Below are 23,201 nucleotides of genomic sequence, written 5' to 3' on the forward strand. Positions count from 1 at the left end.
TAATCTATTATCTAGAATTAATAATTCCATTTAATAAAACATAATAACAAAACAAAAAACGTGCAGAACTTTAATATTTACTTTAAAATTTATAATACAATGCTATTTCTTTTTCAAGTGAATTTCTTTTTTTTTTGTTTTGTTTTTAGACTTCATGTAATATTGCAAAAGGCTATTTCCCTTGGTTAATGTGAATTTCTAAATTGGAAGTAACTGTTAGATCTCAACTCCCTATATCTAACATATAGAGCGATGCTATTGTTGCATGTAACATTATTAAATATCACACATTTTAACTAGATTATTATTAAATAAATATAAATTAACATGTATATGTAAACCATGTAGGACGAATCTAATTAGATAAGTATCTTTAAGTACACTTATAGAGATGATTATACAGCAAAACAAACAAAAACTAACCCTTCTATTTAAAGTTGGAGGCTGAGATAGGAGCGTGGCAGTTTAGTATTTTTTGACCTCGTATGTTTCTTTGGGTAGGGGGACCTTTTAAAGGTTTAAAAATAAAAGGAGGTCATTTATGGATGACCCCCCCCCCCCGCCCCCCCCCCCCCCCACTTACTGTTGGCTTCTTCTAACTGGGGGTATTCAGGACAATACAACGTATAGTGAATAATAAAACAAGCTAGATAACACTAATGATGCTATTAAATAGTACTAAGACAAAACACAATACTTAACACACTCCACGTCCTCCTCCATAGTCACACGCCAACCAACAGCTACACACCCTAGCACACGCTCTGCCACCCGTCACCTGACACACCTCACGTGAACACTTCTCGCTCCATGTAAACACACTCAACCAAGGGATACAACTATAATCAAAAAAAGTACCTGTTGTTCGAACACACAACAGACACAATCAGGGGACGCTACAAGTAAGGGACGTAACACCAACTAGTTGCATCGATTAGAATGGACACCAGCGAGAAAAGTCTCAAAGGTATTTGAGAGGTGCATAAATTAATTTTAAAATCTTGCACGGCGTAGTTACAATTAAAATGGTTATAAAATCATGTCTGTCTGGGTTTTTTTTTCGGACTTTACTAAAGATTGGAAGTATTTTATGTTTTTAATATTTTCGGTAACTAAATAAAAAAAGCGAAAACAATTAGGTTTTCACGTGTAATGGCGACATAAACAATGGCCGCCATAAATTTTATTGTACACATTGTAAGCTAAAAATAGAAAAAATAGGTCATGGTGTTTAAATTTGCATAGTTATTTAAAAACTTGATCTGCAAAGTTTTGTAAACAAAATAACTATAAAGTGGGGCTGTCAGAATTCGATCACGGAGTTCCTTTACAGCCAATCAATGTTTGTCTTACATATATATATGTGTGTGTGTATATATATGTATATATATTCACAAATATATCAATATAAATATAAAAATATAGGCCTATATATATATATATATATATATATATATATATATATATATATATATATATATATATATATATATATATATATATATATATATATATATATATATAAATATAAATATATATAAAGAGAGAGAGATAGAGAGAGAGAGAGAGAGAGAGAGTAAACATTAATCGTCAGTGTGTAGTAATGTGCACAAAAAGAAATGCATTCTAAAGAAGTAGTAAATATGTTAATAAACAAAGAAATACAGAACAGATGAACCTATTTTTGGACACCAAAAACAGGTGAACATCGTTAACAGATGGTACACAATGTAAGATTATTTACATTAGATGTGTAGCGTATGAGGTGTTGTGTTTACACATCTACATGTCGGCTATTTAGTGTTGCAGAACGTATATTTTTTTTCTTTGTCAATTTTTCTTATCGTTTTTAAGTAAGATTTCTCTTTTTCTACTCTCTAGCTTAATGCCTAGGCTATTGTAAGTTTTATTGTATCATCGATGCCTTTAAAGCATAAAAATAAATGTTCATCGAATATTTTTCTCTGCCTTATTATCTACATTCTTGCACTACAAATAAATTCATGTACATTGTTTACATATTTGCGGCCACGCCTTCCTTTTTTTATATGCACTTAATATTTAATCCGAATAATAATTCTCGGGTCATTTTAGTTTCTCTTCTCTAGTTTTGTCTTTCTTTCGCGTACATTATTATCTATTCTCTGCCATGTTATATATTCTCTGCCGTGTTATCTAATCTCTGTCATACTATCTATTCTCTGTTATCTTATCTATTCTCTGTTATCATATCTACTGTCTATTACGGTATACATTCTTTGTCACAATATCAATTATCTGTCACGTTATCTTTATATATCGTTATCTATTCTCTGTCAAGCTATCTACTCTCTGTCACGTTTTGTATTCTTGACGAAAGCTTTATGACCTGCTCCATTCTCTAATCAGTCCCCTGTCATGTTATCTATTTTTGGTCTATTCTACAGTCTCGTATGTAGAATTTTCTCTATTCTATCATCGATATGTGGCATGTATTCCCCTGGCCTACCTCTGTAATATGTATCACATTCCCTCGACTTTCCCATAAAAATGTTGCCGGTTCTCTAGATTAAACTTTATCACACGATCTATGCTCTAGTCTGTCCCCTATCACGTGATCTAGTCTGTCCCCTATCACGTGATCTAGTCTGTCCCCTATCACGTGATCTAGTCTGTCCCCTATCACATGATCTAGTCTGTCCCTTATCACGTGATCTAGTCTGTCCCCTATCACGTGATCTATGCTCTAGTCTGTCCCCTATCACGTGTTCTAGTCTGTCCCCTATCACGTGATCTAGTCTGTCCCCTATCACGTGATCTAGTCTGTCCCTCATCACGTGATCTAGTCTGTCCCCTATCACGTGATCTATGCTCTAGTCTGTCCCCTATCACGTGATCTATGCTCTAGTCTGTCCCCTATCACGTGATCTAGTCTGTCCCCTATCAAGTGATCTAGTCTGTCCCCTATCACGTGATCTATGCTCTAGTCTGTCCCCTATCACGTGATCTATGCTCTAGTCTGTCCCCTATCACGTGATCTAGTCTGTCCCCTATCACGTGATCTAGTCTGTCCCCTATCACGTGATCTATGCTCTAGTCTGTCCCCTATCACGTGATCTAGTCTGTCCCCTATCACGTGATCTAGTCTGTCCCCTATCACGTGATCTATGCTCTAGTCTGTCCCTATCACGTGCTCTAGTCTGTCCCCTATCACGTGATCTAGTCTGTCCCCTATCACGTGATCTATGCTCTAGTCTGTCCCCTATCACGTGATCTAGTCTGTCCCCTATCACGTGATCTAGTCTGTCCCCTATCACGTGATCTATGCTCTAGTCTGTCCCCTATCACGTGATCTAGTCTGTCCACTATCACGTGATCTATGCTCTAGTCTGTCCCCTATCACGTGATCTACTCTCTGCCCTACGGTCACCTCCCCCGACACCCCTCCCGCCACAGAAAATGTATCATCTATGCTTATCTTCCATCTTGTTTACTGCCCAGACGAATGAAAGTGTCATCATCGTTCTATGGTTATCTATGGTTATCTGTGGTTATCTGTAGTTATCTGCCATTATTAATAATCTGCTTCATTCACAATATGTATGTATGGGAGACACATTGCTTTCAGTGTTTTGTGTGTGTGTGTTACTGTCCATATGCACTTTGTGTGCATGTGTGTGTGTGTGTATGTGTTTGTGTGTTTGTGTGTGTGTGTGTGTGTGTGTGTGTGTGTAAAAGCAGTGTTAGAGCGTAAAAGTGAGTTATATTTGAGGACAGGATTAAGTTCTCCCTGCGTATATCTCTTAAGCCTACAAACCCAAGGACGAAGATTATTCTAAATTTCATAAATGAGAATTTACGTCGGTTTATTTAAGCAAATTGCGAGTCTACATCATGACAAGCCTGCTCAAACCCGATGCCCTGTCTATGCCCAAGAGGGCGGCAGGGATTGGCATTATTGCCACAATATAGCTCTCTTCTGATTAATGTTGTTAAGTCTAGTTGCCTCATTGAACATGTCTAGAAGATACATCAAATGTGCATTCAATATTGTCTATCAGCCATTAAATGACTTTTCTATATTATCTAACTTACCCATCAAATTTACCATCTATATTGTCCAACTTACCCATCAAATTTACCATCTTCATTGTCCAACTAACCCATCAAATTTACCATCTATATTGTCTAACATAACAATCAAATTTACCATCTATATTGTCTACCTTACCCATAAAATTTACCATCTTAATTGTCTAACATAACAATCAAATTTACCATCTATATTGTCTACCTTACCCATCAAACTTACCATCTATATTGTCTACTTTACCCATCAAATTTACCATCTATATTGTCTAACATAACAATCAAATTTACCATCTGTATAGTCTAAATTGCCCATCAAATGCACTACCTATATTTTCTAATCATCATAAGTACCATCCTTAACTAGATGACCTATCAGAGGTACCATCTTTGTCTAGAATACCATCATAAGTAAGACCTATGTCGTATCAATTACTCATCAAATATACCATCCTCTACTAAAAACATTTTACATGTACCATCCTTGAATTAAAGATCAAAGGCGTAGCGACCCTTCCCGGCGCCCGGGGATAAACTTTCGATTTGCACCCCCCCCCTTCGAACTTTTCATTTGCACCCCCCCCCTCAAACTTTCAATTTGGCGCCCCCCCCCCTAAGGTCGGCGCCCGGGGACTTATGTCCCCCCCCGCCCTCCCCCCTCGCTACGCCTCTGTTAAAGATATACCATCTGCATCTAGATGGTCCATTATTATACCATCCGTGTATGTCCCATTCTGCCGAACGAATCAGATTCTAACTTCTAGCCAAGGGCAACTTATCCAGTACAGGTATTGGAAGTCTATCCTAAATATGTAGGCGAACATTATTCTAACATGACTAATTGCAGTCAATACGCATGCGTAGTAGGCAATGCCATAAAATTTTAACGGCTAAAAAGTTTGATATTATCAAAGCATTAAAAATAAAAATGTAAACCGATGTAAAACAAACGATTAAAAAAAAAAGATGGCGAAAACATTTAGACTTTAATGTTTGAAAATTAAACAGAAAGCATGTTTAAAATATTAATGTTAATACCGTTTTAATTGCATTAAAAATAGGAAAGTAAATACATTTTTTTTATGTATCGCAAAAAGTGTTGTTTTTCTCTTTAATAACTAAATCAGTTTTAAATGTTATTAAAATTATTTAATATTAAATTGATGTCAAAGACAACATTTGATACAAACAAAACAATAAACTTTTTAAACATTGATTTTATCGAAAGCGAGTCACAAAATTATACCACAAGCTCACAGACAGACTGACAAACGCACAGAAGGGCTAATAAAATGTCGTAAAACTTATCAACAACATATGTCGCGAATGTAAAGCATTCAAATAATCTTGGTCGATTGCGTTATATGACTTTAATCTCTTTGAGCGTTTTACGACTTTTAAGTATCACTGAACTTACCTCAACCTACTTTGTAGTTTACAAGCTGTTTCTTCCCTAGCTGTACATGAAACGTCATTTTATTGATGTAAAGCATATCTTTATTCCCCTACAACTAAAAAACTAGGTTTTAAAACGCTACAAGCTAAGAGATTATAGTTGAACAGATGTTTAAAACATAAAAACTGTTTCGAGTTTATAATCTGATTGACGAAATCTTGAATTTTGAACTTCTTAGTGAAAAATTTAGTTGAACTAGTTGTTTTTTTTTAAACAAATCTGGTTTGTGTCCTTGAAAATTGTGCGAAAAAAAGATGGAGCTTTGATGCATTGACTGTCAAAATTCAAATCCTGAGTACGCAGAACGTGGGAAGGGAAGGTGTTCCACCGGGTATTATGGGTTTGTTAGGAAAGTTTAGTTGTGTGTGGTTTGGTTGTAGAGCGATGTATCTGTCTCCAGTCTCTTGAAGATGTATGGGTGTGTGTATGGTCAAGCGATAGAAACCAGTGCCCATGATCAATAGAACTGTTGACAAATCACGAACGTGTGTGGTCAATACATAGTTGTGTAAATAGTCCCATTAAAATGTATTTTGTAAATATTCCTTCTACATAAGTTTATAAATAGCCATGTTAAAAGTATTAGGTTTAAAAAAAGCGTAATATATGTGTAAATAGCACCGCTGAATGTAGTGTGAATCTATTACCGTTACAAATTTACAAGCTAAACACTCAACTATATTTTCAATTTATCAAAGCTTTAGGGGTCATCCATAAATGACGTCACACTTTGTTGACGATTTTTACCCCGCCCCACCCACTTTCCTCTCTGTAACTTGTCGTTACAAAAAGTCAGACAAAAGCCAGACAAAAAAACAGACCCTCTATTATAATTTATTAAAACTAAAAGCTGTATGGACTAAGAGAAGTTCTACAGAAAAACCAAAACTCGAGACAACAACAACCCAACACTGCAGATAAGACAAGACACTCCTGGCTACAGAAACACTACTAAAACGCAAAATAACGACAAAAACTCGTTTTCAAACATTGCTTTCTTATAATGCAAAAAAGTGACGTCACACCATCTGAACCCCCCCCTCCCCCTCATCACACACCTTCACAAAATTACGGACCCCCTCCCCCCTACGAGTGTGACGTCACTTATGGACGACCCCTTACCCCTCGAATCAATTGTATGATCTATAAATAGTACTGTCGACATATTGTGTTTGGGTCATTGATTTCCCAAGTCTAATAAAATTGGCAAACAATTCACTTGTGTAGTCGAGAGTTTTGTGTTCAATCTTACATAAACAACTAGCATTTAAAGCTATAAAAAAATAATTTAGGGGCCTTAGTATTACATACTGTAAATTTTTTTCAGGCTTATACTTTCACTTGGGTGCTAAGACAATATGTGTTTACAGTGACATTTTTATGTTCATTACTGCGTGTCCTTCTGTAACATACCATACGAAATTTTTAAAAATACAAGCAGGTAATAAACTGATAAGTTTAAATAACAAGCTACCCCTAGACAGAGAAATTCAATTAAAAAAAAAATAAACTATAGAAAGCTTGAATTTTTTGCATATTTCAAAAACAATCTATGATTGCCTTGTAAATCAAGATTCCAAATATTTTTGAGCTACATTTTTTTAAAAAATGATTTCATTCATGATTTTTGTTTCTACACAGTGACATTAATAGAGTTAAGGGATACATATATATATATATATATATATATATATATATATATAATGTTTATGTGTGGGGGTGTGTATGTTTGCGTGAGAATATGAATGTATGAGATAGTCATATGGGGTAATACCCACAGAATTACACTGTAACAAATCAAGCTCTTGTATTTATTTTATGTTACACATTTTAAAATATTATGTATCAACTAGCCGTCCCGGCCAGGCCCTGCTCTGGCTTCTGTGAAAAACCTTTCTGTTAAAGACCATTACCTGTGTGTTTAGTTATCATCATAAACCCGGCATTGCCCACCCAAACCACAACCAACCAAAACAACAAAACGCAAACATAACGCTAACACAATTACAAATACAAAAGAAAAAAAAAACCTAACATCAAACCCAACCACAACAACAAACCCAACCACAAACACCAATACAAACACAAAGAAAAAACAAACGAAAACAAAAACGTAACAACAAACCCAACCACAAATTCCAATACCAACACAAAAAAAACAACGAAAAAGCAAACGAAAACAAACCAAATCCAAACGCAAAACCAACCAAAAACACAAATACAAACCCAAACAAAAAAACACAAACAAAAACGAAAAAAGAAAGAACAAAAACGAACCAAATCAAAACGCAACCACTAACGCAAACCCACCTAAACACAAAGAAAACACTAACGCGAACATAAACGCCCGGGGCGGAATCACCTGTTTTAGCTTAATAAACGACTATAGTACCCCAACTTATTCATAGTCTTTTGCACTCACTTAAACGAACGCGCCTGTTTCAATTTAATGAACAATTTTAATACTCCAAGCTTATCCGTAAAATACCTACAACATTTGCACTTGATCAATCCCCGCTGATTATGTAATTAATTTTTTTTCCCAACACCAAAACAAAGTAATTAAAAAGTAAATTATTTTCCACAAAATGCAATGGTTTTATAAAGGGAAGTAATTTTGTTTTTCTAATTTATCAAAGGGAAGTAAGTGCTATAGGACTAAATAAAGACATAATTAGAATTGTTGTAAAAGATGATATTTTTTTAAACTTGTGTTTAATGAACATGCCGACAATTATTACTATAATTTGAAAAATGAAAATTATTTCCCAACACTTTCAATAGTAATGTTTTAGCTCATAAATTTAGACAAATGCGCACGATAATTTTCTAACACTTAAATTCATCCAAGACCAACGACAAACATATGCATTACATACAGAACTGAGCTTTATATATTAGATTCAGCATGTCAGATGATTTCCATAGTTGCCAAAACAAAAACTCTTTGAGATTTATTTGCCTGCTACTACACTAATTACTACACGGTATAATGCACCATAAAGTGGAAAACATTTCCTTTCGTGGTTGAATTAATATAATCTTGTCACGCTTGAGTGGATGACACAAGACACCCGCGGCAATACGGATATTTTCTGCTGCTTACATCAATTGGGATACGCCTCATTAAATCCCAACAAACAATACATTTTGTATTGTCTTTTATCAACGAGCTGACGTTAATTTTTTTTTTATGTAGAATAATTGAATAATGAGAGATATTGTGCTAATTTAAATGTCTGTCTGACATAACATTTTGTGATATGACTCACCACAGCTACATCATCACCACAGCCACACAATCATTACCGCCACGCCATCACCACAGCCACACAATTACCACAACCACAACCACACCTTCACTACAACCACACCATCACCACAGCCATCAACACAGCCACACCATCACCACAGCCATCACCACAGCCACACAATCACAACAGCCACACTATCACCACAACCATAACCACACCTTCACCACAACCACACCATCACAACAGCCACACCATCAGCACAACCACACCTTCACCACAACCACATCATCACCACCGCCACACCATCACCACAACCACAACCACACCTTCACCACAGCCACACCAACACCACAGCCACAGCCACACCATCACCACAACCACACCATCACCACAACCACACCATCACCACAATCACACAATCACCACAACCACACCATCACCACAACCACACCATCACCATCACCATCACCATCACCACAGCCACACCATCGCCATCACCACAACCACACCATCACCATCACCACAGCCACACCATCACCATCACCACAGCCACACCATCACCATCACCACAGCCACACCATCACCATCACCACAGCCACACCATCACCACAGCCACACCATCACCACAGCCACACCATCACCACAACCACACCATCACCACCGCCACACCATCAGACCCACCACACAACAACTGCCTCAATAGCTGTCTCCACACGCCCACAACAACCGAATCTCTCTAGTTTCAGTTCTACCCTCCTACCTGACTACCACCCTTGCGGTAATTGTAGCTATCATACCCCAATCAAAGCCATGTATTTCCTACGACAGACAAATTGCAGACATTAACGGTCTGTGTTCGGGCGACTCGACAAAATGGCTCCCCATTTGTTCTCTACTTTGAAGTAGAATTTCCAGGAGGAAGTAAAAAGTGTGTCTTGGATCATTGAAGTACAGTATCGTGATTAGGGTTAGCGAGTGGACGAGGGTAAAGTGTAACATTTACAATACAAAATAGTTTAGGTTGATGGAATGGCGTGGTCGGATGGTAGAGCACACGACTCCTAACTCGGATCACGTGTTCTGGTCCGTAGGACGTCGCTGAGTCCACCCAGCTCTAATGGGTACCTGGCTTTTGTTTGGGAAAGCAAAACCAGCTTGGCACAGTGCTGAGCGCGATTATCCTTTCACGTACCGAGTTCACATAAACTGGTGGAATCTACCTCACCCGATTCACGGACCGCAACGTGCAAAACTAGTCATGTTTTTAATGTTTAGTGAATTGTTGAAACTAAGCAGATTAAACATGACAGAAAAAAAAAGTCTCAACTCAAGGCATATATTTAACCAATTATTGTATTTGACACACATACACACACATACATACACATACCTACATAATATATATATATATATATATATATATATATATATATATATATATATATATATATATATATATTATGTAGGCATTCAGTCAAAGGCACGAGGTATATTATTACGTCACTAATACGTGGCATCAATTATTACGTCACAAATACGTGGTATCGATCATTACATCACATACCGATTTTTCAATTCTTACATCACTAAATAACGAGTCGTCAACTATTACGTCACCAAAGTAAGGCAGACCGTTTTTGGAAATGTTTAATTTCGTGTTAACTGATTTTATGTAATATTTAAATTGTTTTTATAAAACTTTGTTTGACTATATCAGTGAAGTGTTTAATAAATTGAGATGACCACATAAGTATTGTATATTTATTACGTTAACAAATGATACATAATGTCTAAAAGAAGTATAATAAATGTGAAAAAAATGTTCATTTATGTCAATTACACTGGATATTATTTAGGGCAAATAACTATCTGTCACGCTATCAGAAGTTAGAGGCAAGAGTTATCCTTTTGGGAATATCAGATACAATTGATACAGTAGAGTAATGATTAAAGGATTAAAGAAAGAAAAAAAAATGGGTTATTGTTAATTATCTTTTTACTTTTAATTCACCGAAAAATTGATGTTTTTTTATTCCTAAATTTATGTACAGAATATTTCTTTGATGAGTTAGTTCTTACTACAAATGGACTTGGTATACAGTTTTCCTGTTTGTAATTATCTCCCCTTCCTATAATTATTATATCAAATTGGACATTAAGAATAATTGCTGATCTTGCTATTTCTTTAGTTGTGTCTTTTTCAGCAGACTGCACTTGATGACCTTGGTGGGATATATTTTTTTAGAGATTCGACCTTGAAACTTTGACCTAGTTTTTACACCAGACAGATATAGAACTCAGAGTTAGTTTTTCTTTTTTTGTCAAGAGTTTTCTCCCCTTGATTGACCGCAGACAAAAGAGTGAGCTCTTTCTAACGGCTGCGCGATTTTGGCGGGGTGTGGAGCAGGAGTTTCGCGCCTGGGTGGACTGGTTGAATGGGCAGCAGACGTATCAAAGAGAGGCTGGCTTGGAACTTGGTGCGTGAGTACGGAGTTCGTTAGGGTTAGTGCCAGAGTATTGGGACGTGGGTGTTGAGTGTGGGATGTTATCTCGATGTTGTCTCTATGTTAAAGGAGGTTAAAATTATAATTTATAAGTAATGATCCGTAAAGTAGGTGAGGTAGAGTTCATCAGTTTCTTGACCAAGGCTTATGAATGGCTGGTGTACTCAACACGATGCCCAGCCGGTTTTAGTTTAACTGATGTAAGTCAGGTACCTAATAGAGCTGGATGGGCGTCCTACAGATTAAAAAAAACTCGAGACTACAGCAACCACACATTGCAGATAAGACAAGCCACAGTTTGCTACAGAAACACTCCCGCAACCACACTCTAATCCCACACGCACACCACACCACACACACAACACCACACACCTCACGACAGAACAATTACAGCAACCCCCACACTGCACATAAGACAAGCCACACATAGAGAAACACGGCAGCAAGCACACTACCCACACACCATAAACACTACAGCAACCACACGCCACTTCACACACACCACATCCCACATCTCGCTACAAAAACACTTCAGCAAAAACACTCGCCACGCTGTACTTTCCACACCACACACCTCTCTATATCATCCAAACTCTACACACCTCACTGTAGAAAAAAATTCATCAACCACACACCACACCCCACACTTCACTACAGAAAAATTAAAGCAACCACACACCACACCCCCCATACATGTAATGTCTCAACTTCCCAACCAGACTAAAATTGGTCTAGTTATCTGCGTGAAGGCTATCCAAGCGTTGGTGATTCTTTATTTCCCTAGACAGTCGAATGCTGGTTATTGGTTCAAGCTTCGGTTACTGCCCCTTACACATTACAAATCATTCAACCGATATTTATCTAGTTTTTAGCACACATAAAAACTTACTAATATGTGTGTTTAAGAATTCATGAATTTGTTCCTAATTCTAGCTGTGGTACATTTGAAAAAAAAGATAATATATACATTTTTTTTTAATGGAAGGAACTGCAAAAAATAATCTAATACTATGCAATATATCTTTCACTAATGCTAACTTTAAATTGACAGTCTGTTAATAAATAAATAATATGGAATAGTTAGAAATAAAATAATTCTTTAAAAACTAATCATATTTGTTACCTAGCTTTAAACATATACCTTTAATTATAAATTTTAAAAGAAGAAAAAAACAATACAAATGATATGATCAAGTATGTATTGATTTAAATAGTAATTTACTACAGCTATCGAGTGTTTTAATTGCACAAATAATTAGTGTACTTACATGTCTGAGGCGAGAATATTTTTTTAGTGAAAGCAAACAAGTATTGTCCTGTTTTTGTTCTATGTATAATGTACAATTAATAATAAAGTAAACACAGTAATAACAATGATTAAAATGTACATCATTAAAATAATTATGTAATTCTATGCTTTCTCTAAACTTTTGAGCATTGGGAAATAATTATAAGGGGTTACAACAATAAAAGAAAAATACTTGTTTCAAAAATTACATAAACAATTAAGTTGACTCTATAAGTACTATAAATGGTATTTCAACAATGAAAACACTGTTTTAATGGGACAATATATAGGCCTACATTATATATATATATATATATATATATATATATATATATATATATATATATATATTGTATATATATATATATATATATTGTATATATATATATATATTTGTATGTATATATATATATATATATATATATATATATATATATGTATATATATATATATATATATATATATATATATATATATATATATATATATATATATATATATATAGGGGCCTATATATATACAAATATGCGTATGTTTGGTTGCACGTGCCGCGAGCCCACGTGTATGTATTTGAATTACTTACGACCACCATTTGTCACTACCGTAAAAAAAAATGTTAACAAATTCACACAAGACTAACTACATTCAACGCAACGTTTTTTTCTTTAAACCCCGCCCCAATTTGTCTCACAACTCCCAATAGACCCCTCTGGTTATCCATCATTTTAAAACACGTGCATACATGCAAAACATTTTTATTCCCCGGGTGAGCTCTTGCGTTGTTACTGGCCAATTCTCAGCCCTTATTTTTTTTTTATTGCTGCTTGTCAGAAAATGTGTTAACAAGGTTTTGTTTCTGAGATGTGGAAATAATTACTGCATTTTTTTGAGCGTTTAACTGATTATATATACTTGATTTGCTCAATAAATCTCTTCTGAAAGAGAAAAAAAAGTAATTTATATGTTAAACAGCAATGTTTCCAGTGCAAAGAGTTCAAGCCAACAAATCAAAAGATTTAATCAACCTTATTTTCGTTTCCTGTTCACTTGATTGAAGTTAATGTATCGTTCGTAAGCTGGAGAAAGTTGAGGTTTTACTGCTGTACCTGAATAGTATTGGATTATTTCCCCTGCCGCTTCCTCCTCCTACTCTTCCCCCCCCCCCCTAATATGACGAAGAAGACCTTAACTCAAATGCATCAGACTCGAACACAGTTAATAATCTCGCACTCATAAGTATTATTATGATTTGATATTCTTACTCGTAATTTCCACAAGCTTTTAAGTGTAGTTATTATTCTAACGATGTATCTAAACTTAACATTTATAAATATGATGCAATATACCTGCCCTTAACGTATACAAAGTTTCGGTGGTTTGTTCATAACTCTAACAATGTAAATAAACCTTATATTCATAAATACTATTACGTAATATAGTTGACTTTAACTTCCTTAACTTTTTACGTGTGTTTATTCTTCTAAAAAATTTAATAAATTTTCAATTCATAAATATCATTATTTAATATATCTACCTTCAACATCCACAATGTTTAAGGTTTGTATATTATTTAAACATGAAAAAATTAAGGTTGTAAATAAACTTTTAATACATAAATATTAACGTTATGTAATATAATCGTCAATTTATCCACAAGGTTTAAGGTTGGTATATTATTCTACCGTTGCAATTAAACTTTCGATTCAAACGTTATTGGTATAGGATGAAATATACAAAAATAGTTAGAGTACAGGAGATGATGTTTACACTATGTTTTCTTTGACAACAGGTAACGACTGACTCAGAAAAAGATTTATTTGTTTACTTGCACGAGAAACTCAAGATGAAAATTCGAAGCACTTTCTAGACTCCCCCCCCCCCCCCCGAAAAAGAAAAAGCTTTTGAAATTGCCAATTTGACCATGTAGAAATGCTCCTGGAATCCCCAGAATCTCTGTCCCTAGAATCTTCCGTCTTAGACATCGATCATATAATCCCAAAATCGATAAATCGTAGGGAGAGAATTACACAGATCAATGAAAGGTTAAGTCTACGAGACGCTGGCTAAAGCCGCGGCAAGCAGTTTAAAATGTTTAGAGTCTGCGAGTTGATCGATCCAGCGCGGACCTCCAAGAAACGGAGATCCAACCTAACAAAAACATTGCCATTTTTTTTTTGCCAGGGAGCTCTTCACTTTTTGGAGGAGTTGTTGGTCAAAGTTCGAGGGTAAATAGATTGTCTAGACAGTCATTTGTACGAGTCAAGTTTAAACGTGTCTAATTTCGCCAAGTCTTTGTCTCGCACGATACATAAATTAATGACATAAATAATAATAAAAAAAAACTACGAGTGATAATGGCTTTGTCCGCATACACAATGTGAGAATACACTAGTGTGATAATATTTTCTTTTACTTTACTGGAAACAGCAATACATTTGGGAAACAGAATATATTTTTTGGTTCCAAGCTACGAATGATTCGGATTACGAATCCCTCTGGTTTCGAACAGACGGAGTGGTCTAGCGGTAGAGAGCTGGACTGCTAACCCGTAAGTCTCGAGTTCGAATTTTGGTTCAAGTCAGTAGACCGACGTAGAGTCCACCCAACTCTGATGGGTACCTAACTCATGTTAGGGTAAAGAGGGTTGGGCATAGTGCTGAGCACACTATCCCTACATATGCTGACGTCACAGAAGCAGGTGAACTCTACTTCACCTCACCCATGGACTGCCAGATTCGAAAAAGTAACTTTACTTTTACTTTTTACCGGTAAAAACATTCATTTAAATAATGGCCGCATCACAAAAAAATTATTTAAAAATTACCCATTCTCCGTAACTCCACTTCATTAAAAAAAAAACACCCGCCCCCACACATTCCCCCTCCCCCACACATTTCACCTTTCCCCATATATACCCCTTCCCCAACATCTTTCCAACCCCCCACAAATACCCCCTCCCCTACACATTCCCCCCACACACACATACCCCCTCCCCCACACATACCCCCTCCCCTACACATTCCCCCCCACACACATACCCCCTCCCACACACTTTACCCCTCCCCCACACATACTCCCTCCCCCACACATACCCCCTCCCATATACATTCCCCCTTCCCCACGCATTCCCACTCCCCCACACATTTCCCCCAATACACACACCCACCCCCACACATTCCCCCCACACATTCCCCCTCCCCTGTGTCCCAAGTGATGTAGATAGCTGTCTGAACAATTCCACCAAATAGATCACGTGATCCAATCACTTCTAGACCAACAACCCCATCTCTACCCCCGGAAGTGTCACTCTGATCACAAAACCTATCACACAACCTATCACAAAGTCCCATGTAGATGAAATCTTCTATCGACTCCAGCAGTAATTGCATGCCAATAACCTACAAATTGAAAGCCTTTCTTTATCTTCAGACAAACAACACAATTTCGTGTTCGCCTATTCGAGTCCACTGTACATAGATTGGTAGCACCAACATAACTCAAGTGGCTCGCATACTGCTGACCACACAAGTCCTTCATACGGCAGAGATTAGTTAGTTGAGCGCAACAATGCTAACCCAAAAGTCGTGGGTTCACATCTCTGGCTAGAGTCTGTAGAACACCCCTAAGACCATCCACCTCTAATGGGTAGACTAAAGTCGAGGGGTGTACTAGTGTCTACGGCTAGAGTTTAACTCACTTTCCCTTTATACGCGTTAGACTGATAAACTCTACTTCATCTATCCGAGGCTGCGTCTGGTAGGAGCGATACAACTTTTTCAAGACATCTTGAACCTGAGTAGCTTCTGTTTTGTCTATTGCCCAATTAACGTAAGAGGGAACGGCGTGGTCGGATTGCAGAGCGCACGACTACTAACTCAAGTGTTTTAGTTTCGGATCCCAAGCTCAAGTCCTCACGACGTCTCTCCAGTGTTTCTTCCAGACTCTTTTTTTCTCCGTGGGGCGAGGAACTAGGAATTTGAGAGTGGGGGGGGGGGGGTGCGCGGGGAGCGGAGATCAATTTCCGGGGGGGGGGGGGGAGGGGGGGGGGCGGACACTGTTAAAACTGTATATTTTCTATATAAATTCCATTTCGTTCGGGGGGGGGGGGCGAGCCCGAAGAGATGCCTGGAAGAAACTCAGTCTGAGTCTGAGTCCACTCTGCAGAAATATGTACCTTGCTCACGTTAAGCGAAGTCAAGGCAAAGTGCTGACCACACTATCATTTCACAAGCCGAGGTCACAGAAACAGTTGAACTCGAATTCATACACCCATGTACCGTCATGTTCAATAAAGTAACCTTAGTTAAAATAACTATATCTGTATCAAACATGCTTTATATAAACAGGTTAAAAGTGTCTGATGATAAGTAAAGAAATATAAGCATCGACTCAACAAATCTAAAGTAACACAAACTAAATATAATCTAAAGTAACACACACTAAACAAATCTAATAACATCCATTAAATCTCCCAGAAAGCAACATCCACGAATTCCAACTTATTAAAATCTCCACATTGTTGAGCTCGATCATGATTTTTTTTTTCACAACCTACTACCTCCATTTTAACTAGGTAGAATTACGGCGATTTTCAACCTTTCCATTACATGGCATCAATTATTAATCGACTAAGTATTTTGATAATTGCGTGATGGTTAATCTCTCAGCCAGTATTTTATTGTGTCTAGACCGAGTGTTAGTCGATTTTATAGCCACCAATTCACCTGTCCGCTTTCTAAGTCCTCGTTGCCAAAGTTTTATTTTCATTAAAAATGTATCGCCTGAACTTGACGCCCCCTCTCCGTCCGGGCTATATACCACCCACCTCCACACTTCGTACACGTCCTTAAAGTGACCTTAAAACAGTCCTGTCCCCTAGTAAAAATCCATGCCGTTGTTTTGCTGTTTTTGCTGTTGTGGAAAAATCCTCGAACATCTCATTGGCTAGGAAGCTCAATGACGTCAAATGTTGTGAACTGATATAAATAACACACAAGGGATATAACTCTGAATAAATAATAAATCAAATGACACTTTTTAGCATTGACTGTTTACATTGTAAATAAAGAAAGTGATTGCGGGGTAATATGTAGCTATATATAGACACAGAGAGAAGAATTGAAATGCACATATTATGAAGAGAGAGTTTCAGGATTCTGAGTATTAAGGACATTATCTGGGGTCACTTCAAGTAAAGGTTAGGGTTTTTAAATCATCTGGTACCCATCATTGTTCGGAGTCACTGAAATATCCAAGGCCACTTCTACTCTAGGCCCCATAGCACATGGATAAAAAGATAATCCGACGAAATCCGAGGCAATCAATGAAACTCGAGACAGATTTTAACGAACCATAATTAAAAGAAAATCAACGAAATCGATAGTACTACAAGAGTACATATAATAGATCGGCAAAATAAACTTACCACTTTTAAAATATAACATTCTTTAAATAAATAGCCTAATTAGCTACATTTTTACTTGTATTTGAAATCAATACATACTTCAAATATCAGTTAAAGTCTATAGCCGCTAGCGCTGTAATTCTATATTTAATTAAAAATATCAATACATCCTTATGAAGTTTTTTTTTTGGAATTTTAAATTTAATTTGAAACTAAAGCGACAAAAATATTTTTTTTGTGTTATTCTTATAATGGCCATTTGTTGATTTGAACGGTGTGGGAATGTGATTTCATTAAGTACTGAAGATGACGTTGTAGGTTAAAAATTAAATTAACCCGTCTTAGGGGACCGAAATAGTATTGTTTGCGCTGTTGCCATGGTTTCAAAATATTTTAAGAAATATCGATTAGAAAGGGGAGGGGGAATCTTGGGAAATGCCAGTTCGTGCCGATAAATTTAGCCGCATTACTAAAGTACATTTACTTTATTTTTTTATCAGCATGCAAATAATCGTTGGTCAGTTATTTGCGCTATATGTAAACAAAACGACGTTTTTTATAAAGATTTATTTTTATCCTATCGTAAGCGTTTGTGTCCTTAACTATTTGTCTGTCATGGACAAAATTTCAAAGTTTTTTGTTTTTTTAACTTCAATATTAGCAACCCCTGTTTACTAAAAATAATTATCTCAAGTACAATCAACTACCCGGTATCGTCAAAAATAAACATAACGCGAGAAACCATTGCACCTACTAAGTTTTCATGCTTCATATTCTTTTGACCGTCTTGCTTATAGGAAGCATTATGGCAGACATATATATTGTAACATAGATTTTCAAAACAGACTCATACCACTCACTTAAATGACGGATTGTTGTAACTTGTTTTAATTTAAAAAAAAAAAACAAAGAATTTTAAAGCCCGAAATGAGTATTTTATGTTCGTATTTTCGTGATCGTATTTTCGTATTTTGTTTATATATATATATATATATATATATATATATATATATATATATATATATATATATTTATAAGGCCCAAAAAATTCTTTGCGGGGTGGCCCTTTTTTTCTAGTTCCGCCACTGGATGTTGGTATAGTCATGTTCGATTCTCTCCCCATGATGTCAATTAGTAACGCATTTTTTTTCGTAAATTTCATAAGGAATTCATATATTGTATATCCCATTTTGAATATAGTGTTTTTCATAAAGTATTTGTGTAGGAATGTAGGGTAAATATTCTAGGACTCTACCGTTAGGCGACGCCGTCCCATGATTTGCATGTATAACAATAATGTATTTAATTTGTTTTAATGCTTTTATTTTTCTTTTTTTTTTAAATAACTGTCGGATCGAGATAAAGCGATCGTGATCCGTACTAGGAAATAGATTGTACCAAAGATAAACGCCAACAAATTCAATAATCTAATCGTCAGCTAAATAATCAAACTGATATGTCCCAAAAAAAAATACAACCCTTGTAATTATAATTAGCACAAAACAAATTAACGCCAGATAAACAAAACCGGACGTGCGCTGCCAAAATGGCCTTCACGGACATCTGTCAACACCCACCAACCGTTATCATCCCGACCTCTCGGAACTCCTACTTTCGTTTTTTCCCGGCCAAACGGGATTTTCCGTTTTATTTTTGGCAGTTCCTGTCCACGCTCCAAATTTTAGAATTAAAACACTTCACTGCTATAAATGAGTGGGCTTATAACTAATTAAATCGAGCTAACTTTTAATTATTTATTTTAAAAAAAAAACATTTTTCGTCAAATTTCATATAATAATTATATTTATTGTTTGTGATTTGTTTTTTATTAAAAATAATGGTAAGCATTCTATAAAAAAAAACGTCAATCCTTAAGGGATTTGTTTATTGGTTTGCTAATCAAGTAATCATTTAACATCGAAAAAGTAAGAAACATTACTCTAGAGATTTATGTTACCATGATTAAAAGTTAATACCCACTAATCCATCTTAAACACGGTTCTTGCCTTAACGAACACATACAAGCATTCCTCTATTACTTCCCATATTTAATAAAATCTAATCAAGGGAGTGAACTTGATAGTAATTTCTGAAACTTTGCAAAACTGCAATGTATGAAAACATGATTCGTGTTCATTATTTTAATAAATTATTTTAGAAACATTTCCATTTTTAACCTGATGGTTCATGTGGAAAACGAAGTAGAGTTCATCTGTATCTGTAACCTCGACATATAAAGGGATGGAATGGTCAGCACTAAACCCAGTATCCTAACTTTACCTAATGTGAGTTACATAACAATCAAAGCTGTTGGTCTCAGGAAATACATATACACATACGTATATACATACTTACGATTATGTATGGTCGTTGAATTTGTCTAGATGCCGCATTTTCATGTATAAACAATTGTTTGTTAAAAAGTAAACAAAGACTGCGTCATTTGGTATATATACAGGGGACGTAGCTTTTTATAGTAATAATTTTTAAATAATGTTTACTCTTTTAAAGAAAAAACAAAAATCACAAAGTTTAGCATTCGTTTAAATAAATGTTTCGCTATACATAATGTTACGTATTGTACTGAAATCGTACAAATTAATTGCAAAAGTAAATTTAATATAATATTTAATATATTTATAATTTTAAGGAAGCCTTTGTAGTTCTAATAACCTTGCTAGTAATAACTTTGCGACTACTTCCCCAATTCTATTGTGACGTAAAATTACTGTTTAAACTTAGGCCCTAAACACCCCACATAATAGCCAATTACCAATTAATTAATCATTCAAATTCTCAACAGTTTTAAGGTTTTCCAAAATAATTACATAATTTCTTCTACATTATTTGCTGATAAAAAACAATCTGTCATGTTATTGGTATTTTTTCTGTTAAGTGTTGGATCGCAAAAAGATAGGGTTGTTCTACAATCAAAAACATCGTTTTCAATCCAGTTCCAACAGCAGTCGTATTATCTTACGGTTAGTCTTTGTTTATAGAAAATGTTAAGCAATGAACGTGAATGCCTATTTATGTTTAAACTGTTGCGTCATAATATTTTTTTCATATTATAAATGTAATAATGTAACACTTCAAACATGCATGAAATTAAATAATTAACCTCTTTTTCTTTCAGACAAATCTCGAGGTGGCGGGGGTAAGGATCCACCGGAGCACGTCCATCACACCCTCCCCTACGAAAACAGTGTTTCTTCCAGACTTTCTTCTCCGAGTGGGAAGAACTTGATATTTTCGAGGGGGGGGGGAGCGGACTACATTTTCCGGGAGGGGGGGGGGCGCTGGTTAAAGTAAAGTATGTATTTTCTATATAAATTCCATTTCGTTTGGGGGGTGGGGGGTAGAATTTCTTCGGGTGAGTTCAGCACCCCCCACCCCCACCCCCCCCCCCCCCCACACCCCCCCGAAGAGATGACTGGACGAAGCTCTGGACATAAATCAGTTGCCGTAGCAGTCATCCCCACACACACACGTTTAAAGCGTCCAGAATTTTTTTGAAAATAACTCTGATTAACTGTAATTAATTTTGAGCTGCGACCACAGGAGTAGAGAGGGGGGGGGGGGGGGGTGCGGATCGGGTGACACCATTTAGGGCGTGACACCAAGGCGACAATTTCAAAATGTTCTGAAGAAAAATGCTTTTTGCCAGCTCCATTACTGATCAATTAAAGTTAAACAGTCTTTCACGTAAAAATCGACAATTATAAATTACAAGGGTTGGGATTAACATCAAGACATAAACGTGCTATATATATATATATATATATATATATATATATATATATATATATATATATATATATATATATATATATATATATATATATATATATATATATATGTATGTATGTATACCTCGTTTCTTGGGTGTGGGGGAGGGGGGGGGTGACACCTTCAAGTGCCGCACCGGGTGACACCCGACATAGCGACGCCACTGACTCCGACAATAGCATCTCACAATGCATGAGCTTGCCTCTAATATAGAAAGGTACATTTAATGCACAATACCTTCTACTAATGAAGATATCACTTACAATTCATTCTGCAGTTTACTACTCTCGTTATAATATTTATGTATCAAATAATTGTAATTGTATTGGCAATAAATAAATGAAACGACAAACATAAATTACTTCCCATGTTAATAATATGAAAAAGTAAGGGAAATAATAAATAAGTATATTTTTAAAATGGTCAAAAAAGAGTTTCGGGTAAGGTTTTTATGTGTTTATTACTTGTTTATTTAGTAATACTAGCATACACTTTTTGCTTTCAAAATAATTTAAAGTTTGAATCGTATATATTATATGTAATTAAAAGATTGAATTGTAATGAAATAAGAAATGCGCTAACTATATTGCTTATAGACTTTTATTATATAGAAGTTAGGCTATATAAACACAATGAAACCTCTCCATCTTAGTTTTTGATACAATCAATTATTTCAGCTTTATTAAAAGCCCAAACACCATCAAACCACTATAACAGTGGTTCCCAACCTTTTTCGAGTGGCGACCCCCTTTTAGAAAAATTTAGTGGCCCGCGATCCCCATAGAATTAAAAAGCCGAAATTATTATGGAAAGTAATAAGCACTAAAATAAGATTTTCTAGTAGACTTTCAATATGAACTACTATTGATAACTGTTTTAATAGCATGAGTAAAATTGCATACTATTCACTAAGCCTTCGTGGTTAAGTTTTTAATTTAAAAAAAAATTGTTAACGCCAATCTATGTCATTATAATTATCTTAATTTTGTTTTTAATGGAAGAATAGTGTTGTAAATATATTCTCGAAAACTCAATCAATTTTACGTTTGGGTATGAATGGTGAATACTACACCAAAATTGTGTCTGTAGTTTTTCATCTTACTCGGAATCATTCTGCAAATCAAAGAAATCATCTTGTAATTCATCGGGCATGCTGGCAACATCAAGGGAAGAAGAGAATGGATAATGCGTAAATGCAGATTCTTCTTTTTTCAGCTCAGAGAAATAGCGATGCAGTTCGTTTTCAAGAGATTCAAGATGCCCAGAAATCGCTTCTTTCAAAATTTTAATTATCTCACAATCAGATCCATCTACCACACCGCAGATTTTCTCAAATTTACGATATTTTCAAGATTTATTTTCTTTACCGATTTTGCAGCTTTGATAAAAATGCCCCGAGATTATCATGGAAAGTTATAATATTCGTTCATTTTCCCTG

General features: G+C 35.7%; 1 protein-coding gene across 1 annotated transcript in view; it reads right to left on the bottom strand.

Moving 5' to 3' along the window:
• The window catches only part of LOC131934967 (trissin receptor-like), a 101,212-nt gene extending 100,457 nt beyond the window's left edge, over positions 1–755 (bottom strand). The window contains exon 1 of the mRNA XM_059291242.1: positions 698–755. The gene's annotated coding sequence lies outside the window, so the exon portion shown is untranslated. The remainder of the gene's footprint in view (positions 1–697) is intronic.
• Positions 756–23,201: the final 22,446 nt, after the last annotated feature.

The sequence above is a fragment of the Physella acuta genome, unplaced genomic scaffold (assembly GCF_028476545.2).
Source record: "Physella acuta isolate Inbredline_101_S28 unplaced genomic scaffold, ASM2847654v3 ptg000124l, whole genome shotgun sequence".
Lineage (NCBI taxonomy): Eukaryota > Metazoa > Mollusca > Gastropoda > Physidae > Physella > Physella acuta.